A 22,086-nucleotide genomic window follows, 5' to 3' on the forward strand; every position below is an offset into this window, starting at 1 on the left:
TTTACTTGGAAAACATGTGTGACCATATGCATCCAGAAATCAGTGCTGCTCACCAGCATCTTGCGTGTACACACTGGCACTGCATGCACTTGGTTTCTCGGATATGCCAGGTTCTCCTTCTGCCTGATCCACCAGGCTCAATATTTGATTCTGGTTAAGGAGAGAAGGTTGTTTGGGATGAATTAGAAGCATTTTCTAACATTTTTCTTTCGGTTTGGTGATCTGAAAATTGCCAAAATGATTCCTTGCCACTAGGAAATGACTGTGTACCCACGTTTGAGCCTCCCAAATGGCCATTATTTTTTTCTTCTGCTGTTTTTAAGGAGACTTAATGAATGAGAATCAAATTTTGAACCAAATATTCCACTTGGCCACTGAAATAACCCAACTACTAAATTTAGTTCAAGTCAACTAATATGTCTGAAGCACGTATTAGGTCTGAGTTCCAGTACTAGGTGCTGAGAATGTGAAGAGAAAAATGAAACAGGCCTGCCTTCTGGGAGATTGCATTCTCCGGGATGGCAGATGGCATGCGGGCATAGAGGACCATATTACAAGCTAATGGGAGCAAAGGGGAGATCCAGACCAAATGCGCCATGAATAGTTGAGGAGGGAGAGAGCCCATTTTACTGGGGGCCAGGCTGAGGGAATTGGATTCAGGAAAGTGGAGGAGACAAAGGAAGGGAAAAAACATTGATTAAGCACCCGCTGTGTGCCAAGCACTGTGCTAAACTCCAAATATGATCTCATTGTTATTGTTGGCATTTTGCAGATGGTACGAAAGCGAGGGAGACAGATGCTAAGGGACTTGTCCAGGATCACTTAGCTAGGACGCGTCTGAAGCTGGATTGAAATCCACTTAGCTGCCAGAAAGGAGGCGGTACCAAGGTGGAGCTTTGAAAGAAGCTGAACATTCTGAGAGCTGGGAATGCATTGTAGGGATAAGGATGGGAGATGGCCAGTGAGAATCCAGAGAGCGGGACGGCTTTGTCATGGCTGAGGGGGACAACCGGTAGGCTCCATTCGATGGAACCCAGAGTGTGTGTACGGGGACTAAGTGAAGATAGGGCCAAAAAGGGCTGGGATCACAGATCTGGGGGAGAAGACACCTTACTCTAAAGCCCTTGTTTTCTAGGCGAGGAGATTGAGACCCAAGGATGGTAAGTGACTACGTGAGTAGTGAGGGGCAGTGTTGAGGTTTGGACCCTGTTCTATGTTCCAATAAACCACTGGCCCTGGCTTAAGGAAGGCCTTGAATGCCAGGCAAAGAAATTTGTAGTTTTTACTCTAGAGGCCACAGGGAGCTACTGAAGTATTTTGAGCTAGAGAATTCCTTAGAAAGGTGAGGTAGCTAGTAGTGCACTAGATAGAGTGCCAGACTTGGGATCAGGAAGTTCTGGGTTCAAATCTGATCTCAGCCACTTACTAGCTGTGTGACCCTGGGAAAGCCACTTAACTTCTGTTTGCCTCAGTTTCCTCATCTGTAAAATAGAGATAATAGTAACACCTACATCCCAGTGTTGTTGTGAGGATCAAATATAATAAGTGTGAAGTGCTTAGCACAGTTCCCAGCAGCGCATAGTAGGCACTATATGAATTTTCGCTATTGTCATTACTGTTATCATTATCCTAGTAGTTTGTGAAGGGTAGTTTATTGAGGATTGGCAGGCAATTCTGGAAGGCAATTGAAAATTGTGCAAAATAGAGAGACTATACACTTTGACCTAGATATTCCAATGCTAGGCATGTACCTTAAGGAGGTCACTGATAGTCAATAAATGTTTGTTAAGTACTTTCTGTGCCAGGCACCATGAGCTCCATATAACCCAAAATATAGGAATATTTTTTTTTGTGGAAGTAAAAGACTGGAAAGAAAGTAACTGCCCAGCAATTAGGGAACAACTCAAAAAGTTGTTGTATATAAATGCAATGGTATATTACCAAGCTCCAAGAAATGGTGAACATGATGAATCCAAAGAAGCATGGAAAGACCCATCTGAACTGATGCAAAGCAATGTAAGCAGAGTGAGGAAAAGAACACATATAATGACCATAACAATGCAAATAGAAAGGACAACTACCACAAAACAATCACCTTTGGGTACTGTAAACTTATGAAGGAGAAGCTTGGACCTAAAGAAAGGATACAAGAAGATAGCTTTCCCCACTTGTTTGTAGAGGTCAGGGCCTGTGGGTGTGGAACATTGCAAGCAGCATCAACATTTTTAAATATATTGATTGATTTTTGTTGAATTTTGTTCTCTTCTTTTTTTAAAAAAAAATATTGGTTACAAGACAAGATTCTTTCAGGGAAGGGGCAGGGGGAGAGTTAAAAAATCTTTCAAAAGCCAAATCAGTCCCTGAAAACCATAGTTCTGAGATAGAGGTTGGCCCATGTCAGGTTACTTTCAGATACATTCCGGGTATCCTGCCGGCCAAAGAAAAAAGCAGAAGGAAAAAGCCAGTCAGGTTTGTCCATTGGCTCCTACTAAGTGGGTGGGGTGATTTTGGCACCTGCCACTAGCTCAGCTCAGTGCTTCTCTGTGCTTTCGAGTGTCTACTGTTCCAACCCATTCACTTGGACCATTGGGACATCTCGGCGCCGGGAATGGCTTTTCCAATATGTAAGTGTCATACTGCATTCGATTAGCATTTATTGTGTATGTGGTAAACTGTCAAAGTAAGAAATGAAAGCAGTAAGTTGCCAACTCCCCAGATTCTAATGGAATCATTAATGATTAACATCAGGAAGAATGTCACTTGACAGTCTGTGGCACTCAGTTCTCTTGACAACAAAAAGAAGAATCCTATAGAAAATGTCCTTTCTATGCAAGGGATGGATAGCTTTACAGAAATCAAGTATGTCCTTTCGGACCCTGTTTGTTAGCAGTGTTCCAAAAGGTATTTCATTAGGGTTCCTGACAGCCGGCTTTGACTTTTGTGCCCCATCACCACAACATTATGTCTTCGAAGACATGCTAATAAAGGTTTCTAATAAATCTTATTTCACTGATTGAATGTTTTGGGATATAAACAAAGCCATCTGTTCTCATTAAGGGATGGTGGCACTTAATTTTTCTTTGTGAGAAAGGGCTTAGTGCTTCCATAGATAGCATCCTCCATGTTGAAGCTGAGGGAGAAATACGACTGCACGAGAAAGTTGATGACATTCTCTCTTCTTTGTAAACCCCTCACATTCCCTACCCAGGCAGTGGCCAAAAGTTTGTGACATTTTTCAAAGGAAATTTAGAAGCAGAGAATGTTTAGAAAGTCTGATAAACTCAAATTAGAGCTGTTATGATTCTCTATTCAACTTTCTTCAAACCAAATGGACTTTCTGCTAAAGTGTGCTAGGAAAGTTTGAAGCACCATCATTCTTGGAACCTTTCTACATTCTCTCTGTCTTTAGAACCTCCAAGTGGATTCAAGAAGTCCTGCACCTTCAGAAGGGGGTCTGGTAAGGTGACTCTGTTGTTGGCATGGAAACTTACCAGATGGGCCCCTTTGGACTGTGCTTGCTCTGGCAGTGGACCAGTTGCTTTTTTCACCAAGTCTAGTTGCCTGGGACTTCCCAGCCAAGACTCTGCTGGTCTAATTTCAGTGCTGAGCATATTCAGTGATTAATCTCTTCTAAGCTTTCCATTGACCAAGAGAAGGGCAAGGAAGTGATGCTCAGAAGTGGTTGAATCTGGGAAAATCTCTCCCCCATACTCTCTATGGTTCTTCAAATCTTCTTAATATCCATTCCCAGACTCAAGGTAAGAACATTCCCAAATTTGAACTTAACCATCAAGGGGACTCACTCACTTCTTTCAAATCTTGAGGAAGTTGTCCTTGCTGCTCATCCAGGTACAGAGCCTGGGAAGGACAGTTATAGTGGGTGGCTTGACTGGGCTGTGGAGTTATACAACAGCTATATGCATTTCTTTCAAGGAACACGAGCAATTCTTCCATGTGCACACCAAAGAGAGGCTGTGAGCTCATTAAGGGCAGGGTCTATTTCATTTTTGTCTTTATGTTCCCAGTATCCAGCACATAGCCTGGTGCCATCTGCATGGAGAAGGCACTTAATAAATGCCAATGTAGACTTGAGTTGAATTAAAAGTTCACTTTCAGTGTCTTGCAGAGGTGGAGAGGTTAGTCTGGTTTCCCAAAGACTGCATGTGCCAGCTAGTCTAGCAAGTCCTAGCAAAACTGGAATTGCTACAAGTGCAGGACATGGTTGGGTGTAGACCTCTGGGCAGAGGCAGAGGTTCAGCCTGCTTGTCATCAGGCTTATGGCAAAGTGAGGGATTCTCACAAACACAGCAGTGCTCAAAGACCCTCCAAGGCAGGGGTTCTGAATCTGGAGGCCACAAACAGCTTTTAGGGAACCCAGGAATTTGGGTGAGAAAATCCCAAGTGTTTGCTTCCAACTCAATGCAGCATTTGCTTCAATTATTTAAAAAAACATGATTCTGAGAAGGGGTTGCTAGGTTTCATCAGACTGACAGAGGAGTCTATGATACCAAAAAGGTGAAGAATTCCTGACTAGAATGTTGGATTGGAGGCAAATGGCCTGGGTTCAAATCTAAGCTCTGCCACTTACTATCTGTATGGCATTGGAAAAATCATTTAAGCTTCCTAGACCTCAGTGTCCTCATTTTATTTTGGCCCAACAAACCCTTAAACAAACCCCCATGCACAGTATATTTCCTCCCCAAACGTAGTCAATTGTTGATGGTTAAAAAAGGAGGGTGTTGTTTTGCTGTTTTGCAAAGTTTACCTAGCATAGGAGTTACTTGGTCTTTAAATGTATAAAAAAACTCATTGGAAATTCATCTGAGTCAGAGTTGTTTTTCCCTTTAGGTAGTCCTTTATGGCTTGCTCAATTTTTCTTTCTGAGATTGGGTTACTTAAATCTTTTATTTCCTCTTTTGTTAAGATGAGCATTTTATGTTTTCATAATTCTTCATTGAGGCTTTGTTAGCATGTAATCCTCTCTATTAATTGTGAATTCCTTTTTTTCTCATTTATGATTTTAGTAGTTTGGGTTTGCTGTTTCTCTTTTTCTTTCTTTTTCATTTAAAATAAGGCCTTATCTCATTTATTGATTTTTCCAAACAAGAGTTCTTAGTTTTATTTTTCAGCTCAATAGTCTCTTTTTTCAATTTTGCCTATGTCAACTTTGATTTTCAAAATTCCACTTTGTGCGTGTCCAGGGATTATTACTTTGTTGCTTTTTCTAGCTTTCTTTTTTAAATTGCTTACTCAGTTCATTAGTCCTCTCTTTTGTTATTCCAAGTGTTCAGAAATAGAGATTTTCACGGAAGGACTATTTTAACTGCATCCCAGAAATTTTGACTCATTATGCCCTGGACCTCTCCCCCCTTGACCTGTCAGTGTGCTTGAAGGCCCTTCACCCATGACACCCCAACTCTAGAATATACTGAATTTTGTCTTTTTGGAGCATCCAAGAGTAGAGCTTGTCTTTTTTTAAACATGGGATTCCTCAAAAACAATCTTTTCTCTTCCTTTCAGAACACAGTCACTAGATCACTGCCCTCTCCCAACACACTTTTTTGAATTTATTGTTGTGCTTAACTTTCTTTTGTCATCTGAACTAATATTTTAAAAACTACCCAATTCTGGTGTTTTTTAAAGAAGGAATGATTGAAAATTATCAGTTCTTTTAAAAATCCATTTCTTCTCCTACAGGGTTGTACTCAACTCTATTACTTCGTAGGATGTTATCCTGAGGTACCAGCTGTTTGCCTTTGCTTTTCAAAGATATTATATTCAAACCTTGTTTTCATTTTCTTGCTATTAAACATACCTGCATCAGTCTGTCTAGAGCTCCTCAGTACATGATCTGTCTCTTTCTGACCAAGTAGAATATTTCCTCTCTGATTTATGAGCACTGGACCTTTACAACCACATGTTTGGTGAGTTAAACCTGAGATTCCTTTGGTTGTGACTTATACAACGAGATAGCTATACTTTGCCCTTTGTACAAAGCCAGGAGGTTCTACCAGTGGAAAAAGGAAGGGTACTGAGCATGTGAAATGCTGGAGCCAACACAATGTTTCTTAAGTGCTTGCTGTGTACCACACTGTCAAGCAGCAGAAACAAGGTGATGGGTCAGAACCCTCTAGGTTATTTAAATCTGATGGTGAGTCTATCCCTACCCAAATGGGCTTCCTGGTTTCATCTCTGTCTGGGTCTTGAAGGGGCCATATTACTGTTTAGGTTCTGGTACCTCTTGCCTTTCTTCAGTCTCTCCCCTCTTCAGTCCATCCTCTGCACAGCTGCCAAACTGATATTCCTAAAGCCCAGAACTAGACATGTAACTGTCATCCTCAAGAAGCTTCAATGACTCACCACGGCCTGTAGCATAAAATGCAAAGTTCTGTGGCTTTTAGAGACCTTCACAGACTGGCTGTAATTCACCTTTCTATTGTGCTTAGAATGTTCTACCCGCCTTATTTCTACATCTTGAACTTTCTAGTGCCATTCAAGGGAAAGGGAAGGAAGGGAACAAACATTTATTAAATGCCTGCTGTGTGCCAGGCACTGTGCCAAATGCTATATAACTATGTTCTCAAAAACAATCCCTTATGTCAGCTCATTTCTCATTAGTGTTTGGTTATCCCCTCCCAAATCATTTTATACTTAGTGTATATTTTTCATTTGCTTCTCTACATACCTAGTGTTGCACCCCAATAGAATGTAAGCTCTTTGAGGACAAGGACTGTTTTCATTTTCTCTTTGTATCTTTAACATTTAGTCCAATGGCTAACCCATAGTGAGTGTTTAATAAATATGTGTTACATTGAATAGGCAGAAATAGGAAAACAATGTCTTTTAGCCTAGAATTCACAATCTGCTTACTACCTATTCTAATTTGTCATTGGGGAAAATCCACATACTAAATCAGTCAATGAATCAATCATGATGTATTTGGTCCCTGTTGTCCCCAAATCATCCGAAGAAATGGATTTTCATTTGCCACTCTTCAAAATCAATGAGGCTCTAGCTGCTACGATGCCCTTCTGGTTTGTGTTGATGGTTTCTAATCTTTAGAGTGTATATACATGTGCACACTTGCACACATGTAGATAAGATCCATCCTTGTTTATGAAGAAGTTCCTGGGATCACCCAGAAAGACAGAGCACAGAATGGACTCGATTTCCAAGGGACAGCTGGATGGTTAAAAGTAAATCATTCAATTAAGTGTTTGATTTGTGCCAAGCACTGTGCTAGGTCCCTGCTTTGAGGAAGTTTACGTTTGGGGAGGAGGTGGGAAGGAGTTAAATGACAGGCATGTAATTGAAAAGGTGGCTGATGAAGCCATCACTCATAAAATAAACTTGGAAAACTTTTCTTTCTGTTTCCAGCTTCCAAAAAAGTTATTGTCTTCCACTGGGAAAGGCTTTGACACAAACTTATTATTTGTCCAGAAGTCTCATTCTTTAATGTAGTTAGTATTAAGTGGGGATGGAGGGGAGAAGCGAAAGCGGCCATCGATTTCCTAAAGTGATTTAGGGCAATCTTTCCCTTCTTCAATCACAGCCCCAAGTGCTGGATAATATCCAACTGGGAGAATTTTTTCCATCACTGATAACAGATGATGATGATTTATTGAGATACATAAGTACCTCAATCACTGAGGAGAAAAGGCTGCATTTTTCAGCCCCATTTTTCCAATGTTCCTTTTAAATCAAAGTCTGAAGGCTTTTCTTCTGAATGAAGCTTCTAAAACTTTTATGTGTGCATTTCTGGAATGTTTAAGAAAGTATTCATCTCTTGATGTTGACTTTTGGGTAGTGATAGCAACACATTTAATTATCAGTGAAATTTCAGTCTACCATGCCACTGTGGGTACTCCAATGAAGATTGGGGCAAATTGCAACCCACTCTGACTTCCTAACTAGCCTATATGGTTCTTGTTCATGTTTATACAAATCCTCCAGAGAGGATTAAGACAAAGCATCTGAGTCCTTCCTGTGGCCTTTCCCCCATACTGATGTTCAAATGGAGCACTTGGCTTGGCTATGTTTTGTTACTTGTCCAATCCATATGTATTTTTGAGGAGCCCGCTCTATTCTAGGCACTGTTGTAATCTTGCCAGAGGACCAGTATTCTCTGAACACACCTGCCTTTGACCTCTTTTTCCCCACTCCTCAAGTTTAATCCATCAGCAGAGACTACTTACCTCCACCCTGTGCATATGCCCATTGGCCTTCTACTTCCCCTACATATCAACTCTACCTTTCAATTCTCTCATTTCTAGCAAGGGCACCATTATTTTCCCAGTCACCCAACCTTGAAGTATGGGCATGAAGCTAAAAGATGAGCATGTAAAGCACCTTACACTTTGTCAGTAAGTAGGTTTTAAAATATGAAAGCAAGTGAATGAATTAAACTGGCACCTAACAACGTGTGTTAGAGTATGTGACTTTTGCTCAGCTGGCACTGTTCCTGATGCCCAGTCATTGGATTTTTGTTTAGTGACCTGTCACTGGGAAAATATTACATGAGACCAAGCCCTTGAGATGCAAATACTTACTTCATGGATATGCTCAGAATAATTTCCCTTCAGATTTCCATTTTGATTTGATTGACTCTTCAATTTGAAGTTGAAAATAGGGGAAGGGATTGGGGAGTCTTCATCCTTTGCATTCTTTTTAGGTGCAGAAGCCTACTGGTAGTTTGGTCGTGGTGGTCTTAGACATACACACCTGATTCTAATTCATTCCTGCTGATTTTCTTTTTCACCAAGTTTTTACTTTACTTCACTTATTAGCTAGCTTTTTCAGCAAACATTCTTTCTCTCCTTTTCTAATTGCTTCATGAATTTTCTTATTAATTCTCTTTCTTGGCTCATCCATTTTGTGAAAAAAATAAAGATAGAGGGTCATCTTAGTTAGGGGCTACAAACTTGAAAATTGTTAAGAAACAAAGGACTGATTTTTAACCACGTCATAGATAATGACTCTTCAATCTCTCAATCTGCACGCCAAATAAATAATACTGTATTCCTGCCACAGCACATCATGACTTCCAAAAGACATGGTGTCTAAGATATGATGGACTTTGCCCTTCCTCCCCATCCCTCCACCCTTCGAATGATTCCAAACAGACTTGGCCAGCATCTGATTCTGTCAGGGCCCAGTAGGCAATATAGCTATCCTGTTGGAAGGTGACAAAATCACATAGACTAATTCACACTAAGATATCAGTGATTGACAAGGGCTTAAGGTATTAACCTTCCCAGGGTTGTTTTCATTTTAAAACAGAACTCTTGGAAACCAAATGGATTAACCCAGAGAAATTAATATGGTAGAATTTTAGGTACCATGTTAGGGGAGAAGACAATGGGGGTGGCCTTCCTGATCTCCCCTATACATCAAGAAGACAGCTTCTTTCTTGTTTCTCAATTTTCTAATTGGTCTGGGGTCCCTTCCCTAAACTCCCTACCCAAAAGCATCCCAACGAATGGTAACTCCAAGGCATAATGTTCAGTATCAAGTAAAAACAAGCATTATTTCCAGTATAGTAAGGGTGAGGAGGTGATGTCCTACCTTTGCAGTCACATGTGAATGATTCAGGCAGAAAACCTGAATCTCCCTGTATGATGGAACAAATGAGGTTGTATTGTTTTATGACAGTCCTCTGGCATAAGGGAGTCCCTCCTGGGAGGATGTAGGCTTCCCCTGAGACCCTCAATTTCTATGCGGCATTCCCCCAGTGTCATATGGCTTCCGTATGTTAGGTCCTCATCTGGGTACCCATGTTGTGTCTAAGGAGAAGTCCCTGAGCCAGTCAGAGATGTCAGGGAAAACAACCCTTTAGTGAGCTCAGATGCAGAGAATAATACGTAAAACAATGGCTCTCAGTCAAATGTAAAGCTTTATTGGCAAATGGGGAGGAGGCAGAAGGGGAGGGGGAGAAAGGGACCCGATTTCTACTTCACATACACACTGACAGTCTAAGTCATATAAGAACATGCTGTATTGCGGAGCACAGAGGCACAGGTCTCTTGTGCAGGAAGGTGTGCTCCTACGGGAGGAGAGGGGGTACGCCAGAGTGCCCTTTGGACAATGGAGTTCTTATACTCTGATTTTGGGTGGTGCCCCTGTAGCTGGCCAGGGTCAGAGGTCAGGGCAAAACGTTATTTGGGGAGTTTGTTATCAGGGAGAAAAACAAGCTCCTGATAGACAAAGTATTGTTTGGGGCACACAACTGTACTAACCTTCATGATGGCCTCAAGACCATCAGGCCTAATCTTATAAGAATGGTTTCTATGCATAGATTCTATAAGCTATAAGCTTCCTAAATGGGAGATTATCATAATGGTCTCAAACTCAGCTTGCTCAATCTTCTAACACACGCAATCCTGGAGTTTGTAGAATGGCCAGCCCAAAAGAGGAGAAAGAATGTTGGAATGGGAGTCAAAGGACCTGTGTTCATATCCCAGCTCTACCACTTACTTGGGCAAAGACAACCTTGGGCAAAACTTTTCCTTCCTGTGGGCCTCAGTTTCTTCATTTGTAAACTGATGAGTTTGGACTAGATGGCCTCTGGGTTCCTTTCCAGCTCTAGAACTACATAGCTGGCTGAGAAGCAGGCCTCCATGACACTTCCTAGCCACCTCCTTACCATACTGCATCATCCTCATCTACCTTCCACTACAACTCTGAGCTCTACCCCTAGCTCCCCTGACTCACATAGAAGCACTTCCTCCTTAACGTACTGAGGACCAGTCCTCCATGAGGACCACTTCCCAGCAATTTCCACACCAGCTACACTCCCAGCTTACTTTCAAGTTGCCCTTTTGTGTTGGCTTTCCCCATTGGAATGGAACATTCTTAAGGGCAGGGACTATCACTTGTATTTGTATCCCAGCACTTAGCACAGTGTCTGGCATAGAGCAAGCCCTTAACAAATATTTATTCAAGCATTTCTTTCTTCCTACCTTCCTTCCTTCCTTCCTTCCTTCCTTCCTTCCTTCCTTCTTTCTTTCTTTCTTCCTTCCTTTCTCTTTCTTTCTGTCTGTGTGTCTTTCTACATGTGTCTGTCTGTCTATCCATCCACCCTATAAGAAGACCTCCAGTGGAGTATCTCAGGGGCTGGTGATGGGCCTTGGGCATTTGAACATCCCTATCAGTGACTTAGATAGAGATTTAGGTAGCATGTTCCTCTGCTCTGCAGATGGCCCAAATTTGGGAAAGATGGCCCTCACCCTAATTGAGAAAGGCATCATCATGAAACAAGATTATGTCAGACTAGAGCCTTGGATTGACTCTTGCAATATGAAATACATACATGAACAAACAAATAAGGATGAATATAGTCTTAGAGTTGGGTTCCAAGTATTACCCTCCAAAAGCCAGAATGGGGACATTGTGATGAGAGAGCAATTCATCCGAGAAACATCTGTGAGCTGGGGCAGGGGCAAGGGAAATTGTAACCTTCATATGTGCCAACTGTTTAATGTAGCAGGCCCAAAGGCTAATGTAACCTTGGACTCCCTAAGGGAGGTATGGCTTCCAGGAGTAAGGCACTGAAAATCCCACTGTACTCTGCCTTGATTATTTCTGGAGGCCAGGATTAAGGAGTGCCATTGATAAACTGAAAAGGGCTGTGAGATCATGCCATGTGTGAGTCACATGAAAGAACTGGGGATGTTTCCCTTGGAGAAGAGACTAGGTCAGGGTGGCAGGGTAGAGGAAACACTTGAGAACTGTGTACACATTTTCCAAGGTTTCTCATGTGAAGGAAGAATTAGATTTGTTTGGCTTGGCCCTAGAGGATTAAAGGCAGTAGTAATGGGGGACTGAGAAGCAAATGGAGGTTCCACATGAGGAAAAACTTCCTAACAGCTACAACAGAATAAACTGCCTTGAGAAGTGGGGGAGTCTTTCTCTGGGAGTGCTGGAGAACCATATGTCAAGGTTGTTGTTTTGTAAGGTCTAGATTAGACTGATGGCCCCCAAGGTCCTCCCAGCTCAGAACTTCTGGGTAATTCTGCATGCTAATGGTAGCCCTGAGATGTGCCACCTCTACCAGAAAATCACTTTCCAGCTAATTATAAATAAATCAATGGGAAAATCTAAACAAATGTGTCTCTTTTTCCTGTGGCTGAGGCTTCTTCAATTAATTAGTATAATTCTATTGTAGTAAAGGACTTTTTCTCCTGAGTCAGTAGGGTTGTTCTGCTAGGAGCCAGCCTCCTCCAAGGCCCCTGGCTATCTTTCCTCTCCATCTTTCTCCTCCTGGAATGTGGGTACCCAGATGTCTTTTGGGGACCCAGTTTGTTGGGGCTTTAAAGCACTATTTGAGCTGCCCCTGTTTCACAGCCCTGAGATTCTCTGCTTTCTCTGTCAGACAAGGGTCGTGCTTGGGTCCTAAGCTGCCTTTATTTGTTTTTTTTAATTTATTTTTTATTTTTGGTTTACACCACTCATTTCTACAAGTTTTTGGGCTCCAAATTTTCTCTCCCTCCCTCTCCTACCCCCTACCCCGCAAGACAGCATGTAATCCAATATAGATTCTCCATATACCTTCGCAATGCAGTTAGTTACATAATAGTCCAGCTGTAAAGAAAAATTGTAACCAGTGGAATGAATCATGAGAGAGGAGAAATGAAACCAAAAAAGAAGGAAAAAAAGAGAGTGAATTGTTTGGCTCCATCTGCATTCAGACTCCGTAATTCTTTCTCTGGATGTACATAGCTTTTCCCATCATGAGTCTTTTGGAGCTGCCTTTGAACCTTGCATTAATGAGAGGAGCCAAGCCTATCAAAGTTAGTCCTTACAGATACTGTGTGTCTGTAATCATGTATAATGATCTCCTGGTTCTGTTCCCCTCACTCCCTTTGTTAAAAGCAGGTGAACACAACTGAGCTCAGAGAAGTGATCTCTGTCTTGGTCCCTCTCTATGTCTCTCTCTGTCACCCTCTGTCTCTGTCACTCTGTCTCTGTCTCTCTCTCTCTCTCTCTCTCTCTCTCTCTCTCTCCCCTAGAGAAAAAAATGGGCCCACAGCTTAACTGTTTCTGAGGCCACAGCTTTTATTCTATGGATTCCACCAGTAGGAGGCTTCTGACCTCCCTCTGGATTTATATAGGAATCCTCAGAAAGGGAGAATTGGACTTTGGAGTCAAGTGGTCAGCTCTCCTGGAGGCTGAGAGCACTTCATGGAGGAGGCAGGCCTGGCTCTGGCTTAGGAAGGTTGAGTAGAAGCATTCCAGGCAGACCAAAGCTGAGAGATAGAAGCCCATAAGGTTGCTGGTCTGACTGAAACAGAGTGGGCATGAAGGGGTTAGTAAAGGGTAAGGCTGGAGAAGGCTCTGATCAGCCAAATGAGAAATCTGTGCTTTATTCTATGGGTAGTAGGGACACATTGAAGGCTTTTGAGCAGGAGAGGTGAAGCTGGCAGGATGACTTGGAGAGGGCATCTTGGAGGTAGTAGGACAGACAGACAGAAAGTGATAAAGGCTTGGCCCAAGCCTGTAGTGCTGAGAATTGGAAGGAGGGGCAGCTGGAAGGGATATTGGGAAGGAAGTGTCAATAGGCTTTTGACAACCGATTTGAGATAGGGAGTAAGTGAAAGAGGAGTCCATGGTGATGCTGAGCATTCGCGCTGGGGAGATGGGAAGGATGGCATTTCCCAGGGATTCTGGGAGCCTCTCTTGAGCCTTTGTTTCCTCTTCTGTAACAAGTGTCTAATGTCTACAGTAGCTATCTGGAGGGTTGCTGCATAGCCCAAAGTCAGCAAACTTTAAAGCACATTTAATGAATGGCAGTTGCCACCCAACTCTTGTATTGCTTCAAGAGACGGAACATGACAGTCTGGGAAGAATTGAAAATGAGTATGAGCCAGAGGGCAAGGGAGGGGTATGTGGGGAGCCTGAGCAGGCAGCAACCTAGAAACAAGAAGGAAGCAAAGGATGTCATCAGGGAAATAAATGTCTGATTGAAAAAGGAAATGGGCCCGGCCTACGCTCAGGGCAGGAGATGACAAGTGGCCAACGGCCTGCATGCTCCAGGGCATGCTGAGAGGGTCACCCATGGTGGACTGGTGGGAGGACATGGACAATAGTCACCCAGGCAGGCAGGAGTGGCAATCTGCATCTCTGGAGGAGACATCCACATCAGTGAAATGAGAAAGCCATTTGAATATTTAGGTACGCATGCCAGTAACAAGAAAAACACAAGGAGAATGAACTTCCTAAGATCATGATTTTGTCCCTGTGCTTAGCCATCTCTCTCCAAAATACTGTTGGAACCCTTTCCTATTCCTCTAACGTGCCCTGTGGCCCTTTAGTATGAAGTATATTATAGAACTACCTCTTTGGCTTGGGATACTGACAAATAAATACATGTTTCTTACAGTAAAGAGACTAGAAGATGTTATGGCCACAAAATAGCTGTTCCTGAATCCTGGAAGGCAGGACAGTAGGCAGTAGAAAGAAAACTACATTTGGAGTCAAAGGTTCTGCATCCAGATCTTACTTCTAATTTGAGACCTATGTGACCTTGGGCACTATGTGACCTTACTTTTCCTTTCTGTGCCTCAGTTTCCCCCTCTGTCAAATGACACAAGGGTCTTTGAATTCCCTTTCAGCTTTAAATCAGTGATCCTCTGCTTTTGGTGGGGAATTAGAAGCTAACAGTGCTGACTCATGCTCCTGGGGGCCCCCGTGGTTTTCATATGTCCCATGTTGCTTCATTCCTGGTTCTGCCTTTAGAAGATACAATATTTCCTATTTTGAATTTACTTTTCTATGGAACTTTGGATCTGTGGCTGCAATGGTATGGATCCACTGTGGGCCCCCTCCCCTCAGCGCCCCCTTCTCATCCTGCACCATGCTTATCTGGCTTTGTCTGGAATGCGTCTGTAGAGATTTCCTACCTCAGAGGCTCCAGGCCTTCCTCTAGGGCTTTGGGTCCAATGCCTCCCTCCAGCTATCTCTGTGCCAGCTCCCACTCCCACTGCCTAATTAGGCCTCCTCCTTTTCTGATCTTCACTCTCACCCACCACTCATCCTTGGTGATCCTTGGTGATCCTCCGGCCACAGCCTTAAGACTTGTATTCACCTTCAGGAGGTAAATACAAGTATTTAAAGGACTGTCATGGTGAGAAGATAGGAGACTTTTTCTCAGAGCAGAAGCAGGGGCCTCATGAGCCAAGGTACAGAGAGGCCAAAAGTGGAATGAGCTGCCTGAGGAGGTGAGGGGCTCACCCTCTTAGTGGTCTCCAAGCATAGTGTGAATGACCAAGTGGAGAGTGTGTTATATTGGGAGTACATTACAATTGTGCTTCAGATGAAGTGGCAGCTTTCTATGACTTAGTGCCCAGAGCATCCCTGGATGTATATTCATGAGATAAGATAAGCTTCTGTAGCCATGACATGTAGCCATGATTTCCCCAATGTGATCGAGCCTGATGTCTTCCTCTTCCTCACATGTGGCTCCAGCTCAGTGTCTAACTGTTGATATAGATCAACCTGAGTGGGAGGAAAGGGAGACCTAGAAACTCCCTCCATTGATGTAGATTGGTACTCATAAGGATTTCACAGAAACATGAACCAGAAAGTTGGTGGGGACCTCAACAGCTACCAAGGCTTAATAATTCCTCCCACCAGTTGGGCCTGGGGCTGGAAGCAACCACAGCTGTAGTTATGTAGCTGCACCACCTCTGCTGCCCCCAGGGCGGTGGCTGAACCATGAACTCCTTCACTCTGTCCCCACAGCTTTTCCCACTAACCTTATCTGTTGTCTTTGGTATTTGTGGGTTGAGAAGTCTGGTAACTGCCACTGCTCACTGATTCAGGGTGCTAAGGCCCCTGCCGCCTGGCTCCCGGTCTGTTTTGTCTGGGTGTAGCCCATGCTGGGCTCTGCTCAGCTCCGCTCTCAGCTCCGTGCAGGATAGACCTTACCCAGAGACCATCCAGGCTGTCCTGGGATGGAGCCCTGCTTCCCTCCACTATTTCATGGGTTCTGCAGTTCTTCTTTGTTGTCTTTGGTGTTTATGGGTTGAGAAGTCTGGTAACTGCCACAGCTCACTGATTCAGGGCACTAGGGCCCATGCCACCTGACTCCCAGTCTGGTTGGCCCTGCTGCCGCCCCTGCTGCACTCTGCTCCACTCCACTTCCAGCTCTGTGTGCGATAGACCTTACCCAGAGACCATCCAGGCTGTCCTGGGCTGGAGCCCTGCTTCCCTCTGCTATTTTGTGGGTTCAGCAGTTCTAGAATTTGTTCAGAACAATTTTTATAGGTTTTTGGAGGGACTTGGCAGGGAGCACGCACGTCCCTGCTCTCCAGCCGCTGTCTTGGCTCCACCCCATCTATGTCCTTCTTAGCAATGTAGCTATGGCAAGAAAGCCGCGACTCCAGATGATGGCACAGGAACCATCAAATCCCCTTACTCATAATTTGCAGGGAGTTCCCTTCTTTGCTAAGGGTTATCTCTGTCTCTTCTAGGTTCTTCATTCTCTCTGTCATCTCCTCCCTTGCTGTCATTTCCTTTACTTTAGCATTGTGTTTCTTGGGTTTCGTTTCTTCCAGGCAACTTGTAGCCCTTGTGGTCAGGACAGCCTTGTCTCTATACTTTTACTAGCATTTCTTTGAGGAGTTACTTTCTTCTTTTGTGTTCAACTCTTGACTTCTTCATTGCATTTAGCATTTTCATCTCTTTGTCTCAATCTCCAATCCTGTTTTCTGGATTGGAGCTTTGGGATTGTGTCAGACTCTGTTTCCCATCTCCATACTTTTGGATTATGTAGGCAGGCCCCGATGGCCCTGGATACAGTGCCCAGGACTAGGCCCTGCCTGTTGCAGGGATTCCTAGATTTTGAATCAATATCCTGGTAGGTGGATGCATGTTTTAGCCTTGGCTCCTTCTCTATATCCTTCCCTATCCTTCTAGAGACAGATAGAACATTGGCTAGAACACTGGGCTATGAGTCAGTTCAAATCTGGCCTCAGATACTTCCTACCTATGTGACCCTGGGGAAATCATTTAACCTCTCTCAGCCTCAGTTTCCTCAACTGTAAAATGGGCTCACCTACCTCATGGGGTTGAATATGTATAAAGTGTTTAGCCTGGCACATAGTATATGCTTCCTTCTCATTGCATACTCCTGAGCCCAGGATTCTTTTGTTCCCTTGCTCTGAGTCTGCCAAGCACTTACCAGATGTTCTTGATTATATTGGTCCTTTGATGCTGCCATGGCCCTTTCTCTTGCTGTGGTCCAGGTCAGGAGCTGTCTGGCCTGGGCATTGGGATGCCTAGGTAGTGGCCTAGCCCTGTCTCCTGCTCAGGGTCTGGGCCATTCGTGCACTTGACTTTGGCCTCCTCTGACTTGTTTCTTCTCCCAGAGGAGTTTATTTTTTGGTTTGGTTTTCTTTATCCATCTTCCCTGGGGCACACTTTTAGAGCTTTACTAGAGTGTTGGGCCAGAGGGAATCTGAGCTGCTCCTCTCACCATGCCACCTTCTTTTTATAACTGCCTACCAATGGTGTGGTAGTGTGCTTTTTATACACAATGGTATCACCTGTATTGTCTTTGCAGGCAGGATGAGATGACTCTTTTTCTCTCAAGGTAGCCTCATAAAGGGGCCCAAGCAACTTCATTCCTTCTCCAGTTGTCTTGAACAACTTCTCTTTCTCTGTGTTTAGCCTTGCATTCAAAACTATGAAGGAATACCTAAACACAGGGAGAGGTCTGGTCAATCTCTACTGAAATGGGAGGGGAGAATATCACGTCAGGAGAGAGTATGAGCCTCCTCTCCTTCCCCCCATCCCACAGTTTCAACATGACTGACATGTCCCAGCAGACACCCAAATGGCTCTCTCCCTTCCCCACACCTGCTTCTCTGCAAAGTGTCTCTCCCCATCCCCAAAAAATAAAACAACAGTTTATTGATCGTTGACTGAAAGAATGTGTCCTTTAGCTTTGTCAGTATGGCACAAACATTGTCCACATTTTTCTAAGCTAGACAATGCTTCCGGGTGGCTACAGATAAGGAGGAGATAGTTTATTATTAGGTTGTTTTTTGTCCTGCTCCACTCCTTGCTATAAATTTAATTGAGTGGGAATGTAAAGATTAGCTTTTTGTTAGCCTCTGTCTGTGTGTCAGCTAGAATGTGTGATAACTGGATTGGGCTGGTTTTGAAAATTGTCTGTGGCTCCCAAATAGATCCTGACATTGCATACTCTCATTCGTGTGGGAAGCAGAATATTTATTTGCATGTTGCTCCCCTTCATTCTAGGTCCCTACTCCAACCTAGTCTGAGTTTTGTGAAAATCAAGTTTTCTATGGGGGAAAACCTGGGTACCAAAGAGAACCTTGGCAATAACAAGCACTTCTGCAGGGCATAGTCTTAAGCCTGAAAAGAATTTTACTTGCATTGTCTCATTTGAACCTTCACATGACCCTTGATAAGGAAACCTTATCTCTAAGAGCTTTGCACTGTCTAAAGTCATTCTGCAAGTGGCTGTATGTTACAGACCCTCAAGAAGTTGGCTCGACTTTCTCCCTATCTGTCCCAGTCCTTGACTTCCCTTCCATTTCAGCATGAAAATAAAGGGCACCAGTGTGGCTTGAGGCTAGAGTGGCTGTGTCCCCCTGAGACCACATGGCATTTCCTTATCTCTGGAAAAAGTGTCCTTCCCAACGTCAAAAGCTCACAGCCTCCATGGCAAGCTCGGTTATATGCCAGGCCACGCAGCAACACTCCCCATGTTCTGGAAATATGATCAAATCAGCTCTGCTATCACTTTAGGAAAAGATGTATTAATCATCTCCCCTGTGATGCTTGTTTGAACCACAGTGCTCCCTCCCTGGCTACAACTTCCCTAAATGGGCTGTGCCCCCTCCCATTAGAATGTAAGCATCTCGAGGGCTGGTGCTATCTTCACTTTTGTATTTCTATCCCTCCTTCTTGGCAAAGTGATTGGTACATAGTAAGAGCTTAATAATTGTTTTTAAAAGTATTTTATTATTTCCAATTACATGTCAAGACAATTTTTAGTATTCATTTTTACAAGATTTTGAGATCCAAATTTTTCTACTTCCCTCTCTTCCCTCCCCTCTTCCTAAAATGGTAGACAATTTGATATAGGTTATGCATTTGCTGTCATGTAAAACATATTTCCATGTTAGTCATAGTTGTGAGAGAAGAAACAGATCAGAAGGGAAAAAAAAACATGAAAAAGAATAAAGTAAGTGGGAAAAAAGTATGCTTCGATCTGCATTCAGAGTCCATCAGTTCTTTAATTGGCTGTGGAGAGCATTTTCCTTTGTGTGCTGCTGAGAAGAGCTGAGTCATGCATGGATGATCATCACACAATGTTGCTGATGCTACGTACAATATTTTCCTGGTTCTGCTCATTTCACTTTGCATCAGTTGGTATACATCTTTCCAGGTTTTCCTGGAATCTGCTTGTTCATCATTTCTTATTTCACAATAGTATGCCATTGCATTCATTGTATATACAATTTTAATGAATGGCTGAAAAGGTACTTATTAAGCACTCACTGTGCCAGGTCCAGTGCTAAGCACTGGGCAAACAAATACAAACAAGAAAAGCATCCCCTGACCTAAAGGAGCTTATATAACTCCTCTGGGGCTACTTTTCTTTGGAAGTACTTTTTAAATTTTAACATTTTAAAATGGTATCTTTTGTTGTTATATCACTTACATTTCCCCATCTAGTCCTCCCCTTACCCCATCCAGAAAGTCATCCCGTCTAACAAGAAAAAAAAGAGAAGGAAAAAAAAAACAGCTCAGTAAAACTAATCAACACATCCCCCAAGTTCAGCAGTATTCGTTCAGGGTTCTACACCCTTAGTTTTCCACCCCTGCAATGATGGGAGAGAGCTGTCTTCTCCTCTCTCTTCTTTGCACCAGGATTGGTTATTGTAGCACCATAGTAGTCACTGTAACATTTTCGTTGTTCTTTCTATATGGCTGCAGTCACTGTGTGCTTGGTTTTCTTGATTCTATTTCCTCCACTCCCCCTCCCCATGCTTCCTGGCCTTCCTCATTTTCATCATTTCTTCAGCACAATAGTATTCAAGCTAGCTTTTTCAGTGATTTGCATAACAGATTGCAGCAATGTTTACCCAATGGCATTAGCTACAGGATTGTGACCTTTTGGTGCAAAACAATTTAGGGCAGATCTCTCCCCAACAGGATTTTTGCAAACAATGACACGTGCATAGAGACACTTTTTTTTCCAACAGTCAGTCAGTACTATGATCATGCTTTTCCTGATATAGTTTGAATAGATGATCATTACATCGTTGTACATTTGAACGGGCTTGGTGGGGTTTTCCCCTCACTGTTCACCTGTGGCTGGCTCCCCTTTGCTTGTTTTTGGAGGGAAAGGCACAGGTAGAGTGATCAGTTGTGTGCCCTTGCTGTGACTTCAAAGCAATTTATTTTTTTTACCCTTTGGTTCCATGAGAAATGAAAATAAAATTGAAAAATTACAGCTATCTTAGATCCAAGGCTGGACTAGCTCCCAGGGGATAAACAGATCAGTCTCATCAGCTATAGCATGTTCAGATATAATCCTCTTCCATTTAAATAGTTATCAGTGTTCTTTGAAATTCTGATTAGCCAGATGAATAGTCTGCCACATCAGTGGCACTGGCACTTTCCCCTTTTACCCCTGGTGGAGCATTCACTATCTGCCCGCGGAAACATGGTGTTAGCAACTACAAAATTCTTCTGAGTCCAGTCCTAGATTTCTCATTTGGGTTTTTTTGATGACTATGATACTGACTAACTCCCTACTTTCAGCCCATGTACAGCCCTTGACAATGGCTCAGGACTATGTAGGGTTGCAGTGCCCCATGGATCCCTCCCAGAAGCAGAGGTCTCTTGATCCCAGAGCCCTGGCAGCCATGGACCAACTGATGTCTCTGTCCAGTCTGTCTCTGTGAGGACCCTGCTGCCTTTTTGCTGACAGCCACCTGCCAGGAGTTATGGGGCTAGAATTCCAGGGATATCATGTAAAGCAATCTGTCCATTTGTTTGAACTACATCATCGCTTCTCAATTACACAGAGGATTTCTGAACTGAGGCTTTGTGGTCATTTGTTACTGGTTCAAAAACCTTTTATTACCAAAGCACCTTGCTTTGTTGAGTCTGCTCACCCAGCCACCTTGGGCAACGTCGTGATTTGCAAATGATATCAAGTCATCTTTTATCCAGTGAAAGAGCTGGATTTGGACTCAAAAGACCTAGGGCTGAATTCAGGCTCTATTGCTTCCTAGCTACATGCTTTGGGGCAAGTCATTTAATCTCTCTGGTCCTCAGTTTCCTCATCTGTAAATGAGGAGGTATTATTCTAAGGTCTCATCCATCTCTAAAACTGCTCCTCTCATTCAAAGTCACTCCTCTTTTCCCTAACCAAAGCTTATCGGCTCTGCCCTCTCTGACCTTGCTCTCTTCTTTTCTGTTGGGCCAAGGAGCCCTGTTTCTCAGCTCTTCTACATCGTTGCAGTGACCACTTGCAAGGCAGGTATGGATTGGTGTCAGGGAGGATTGCATGCTGAACTTTGTTAGGATTATTGTAAGGGATTATATAGAAGTCATTTTTGATAGATTTGTATTGAGCTGGGAATTTCCCTTGACAATGCATGCATGATTGGTCTCAACTTACACTGGGTTGGTATGTTCATTATTGAGCTAAGAATTTCCCCTGGAGTCCAATAGTCCATGTACCTGGTAGTTCTAATTAAGTCTATCCCTTTTCTCTCTTGTTCACTTTCTCCAAATTGCCTCTTTCTTTCGAGAAGTTCGGTTCCCTAGGCACTTAGTTGGTTAGTACCTCTGGGATCCTTAGAATTGCCCAGCACAGACTCAGGAAGAAGTGGCAGAGGGCGTAGGCAGAGAGTTGATTAAATAGCTCCCCCTCTTCCTGCCTATGTAACAAGTTCTTAAAAACCTACGAGCTTAAAAACTGACTGCTATTTCTTTCTGCAACCTGCACGAAGCCTCCCCTCCCTGAAACCTCCTAGAAGCCAAGACTTCAGAGAGCCAAGCCATCCAGCCTAGGAAATTGAGAGATTTTCTTTTCCTCAG

This window comes from Trichosurus vulpecula, chromosome X, assembly GCF_011100635.1.
Source record: "Trichosurus vulpecula isolate mTriVul1 chromosome X, mTriVul1.pri, whole genome shotgun sequence".
Lineage (NCBI taxonomy): Eukaryota > Metazoa > Chordata > Mammalia > Diprotodontia > Phalangeridae > Trichosurus > Trichosurus vulpecula.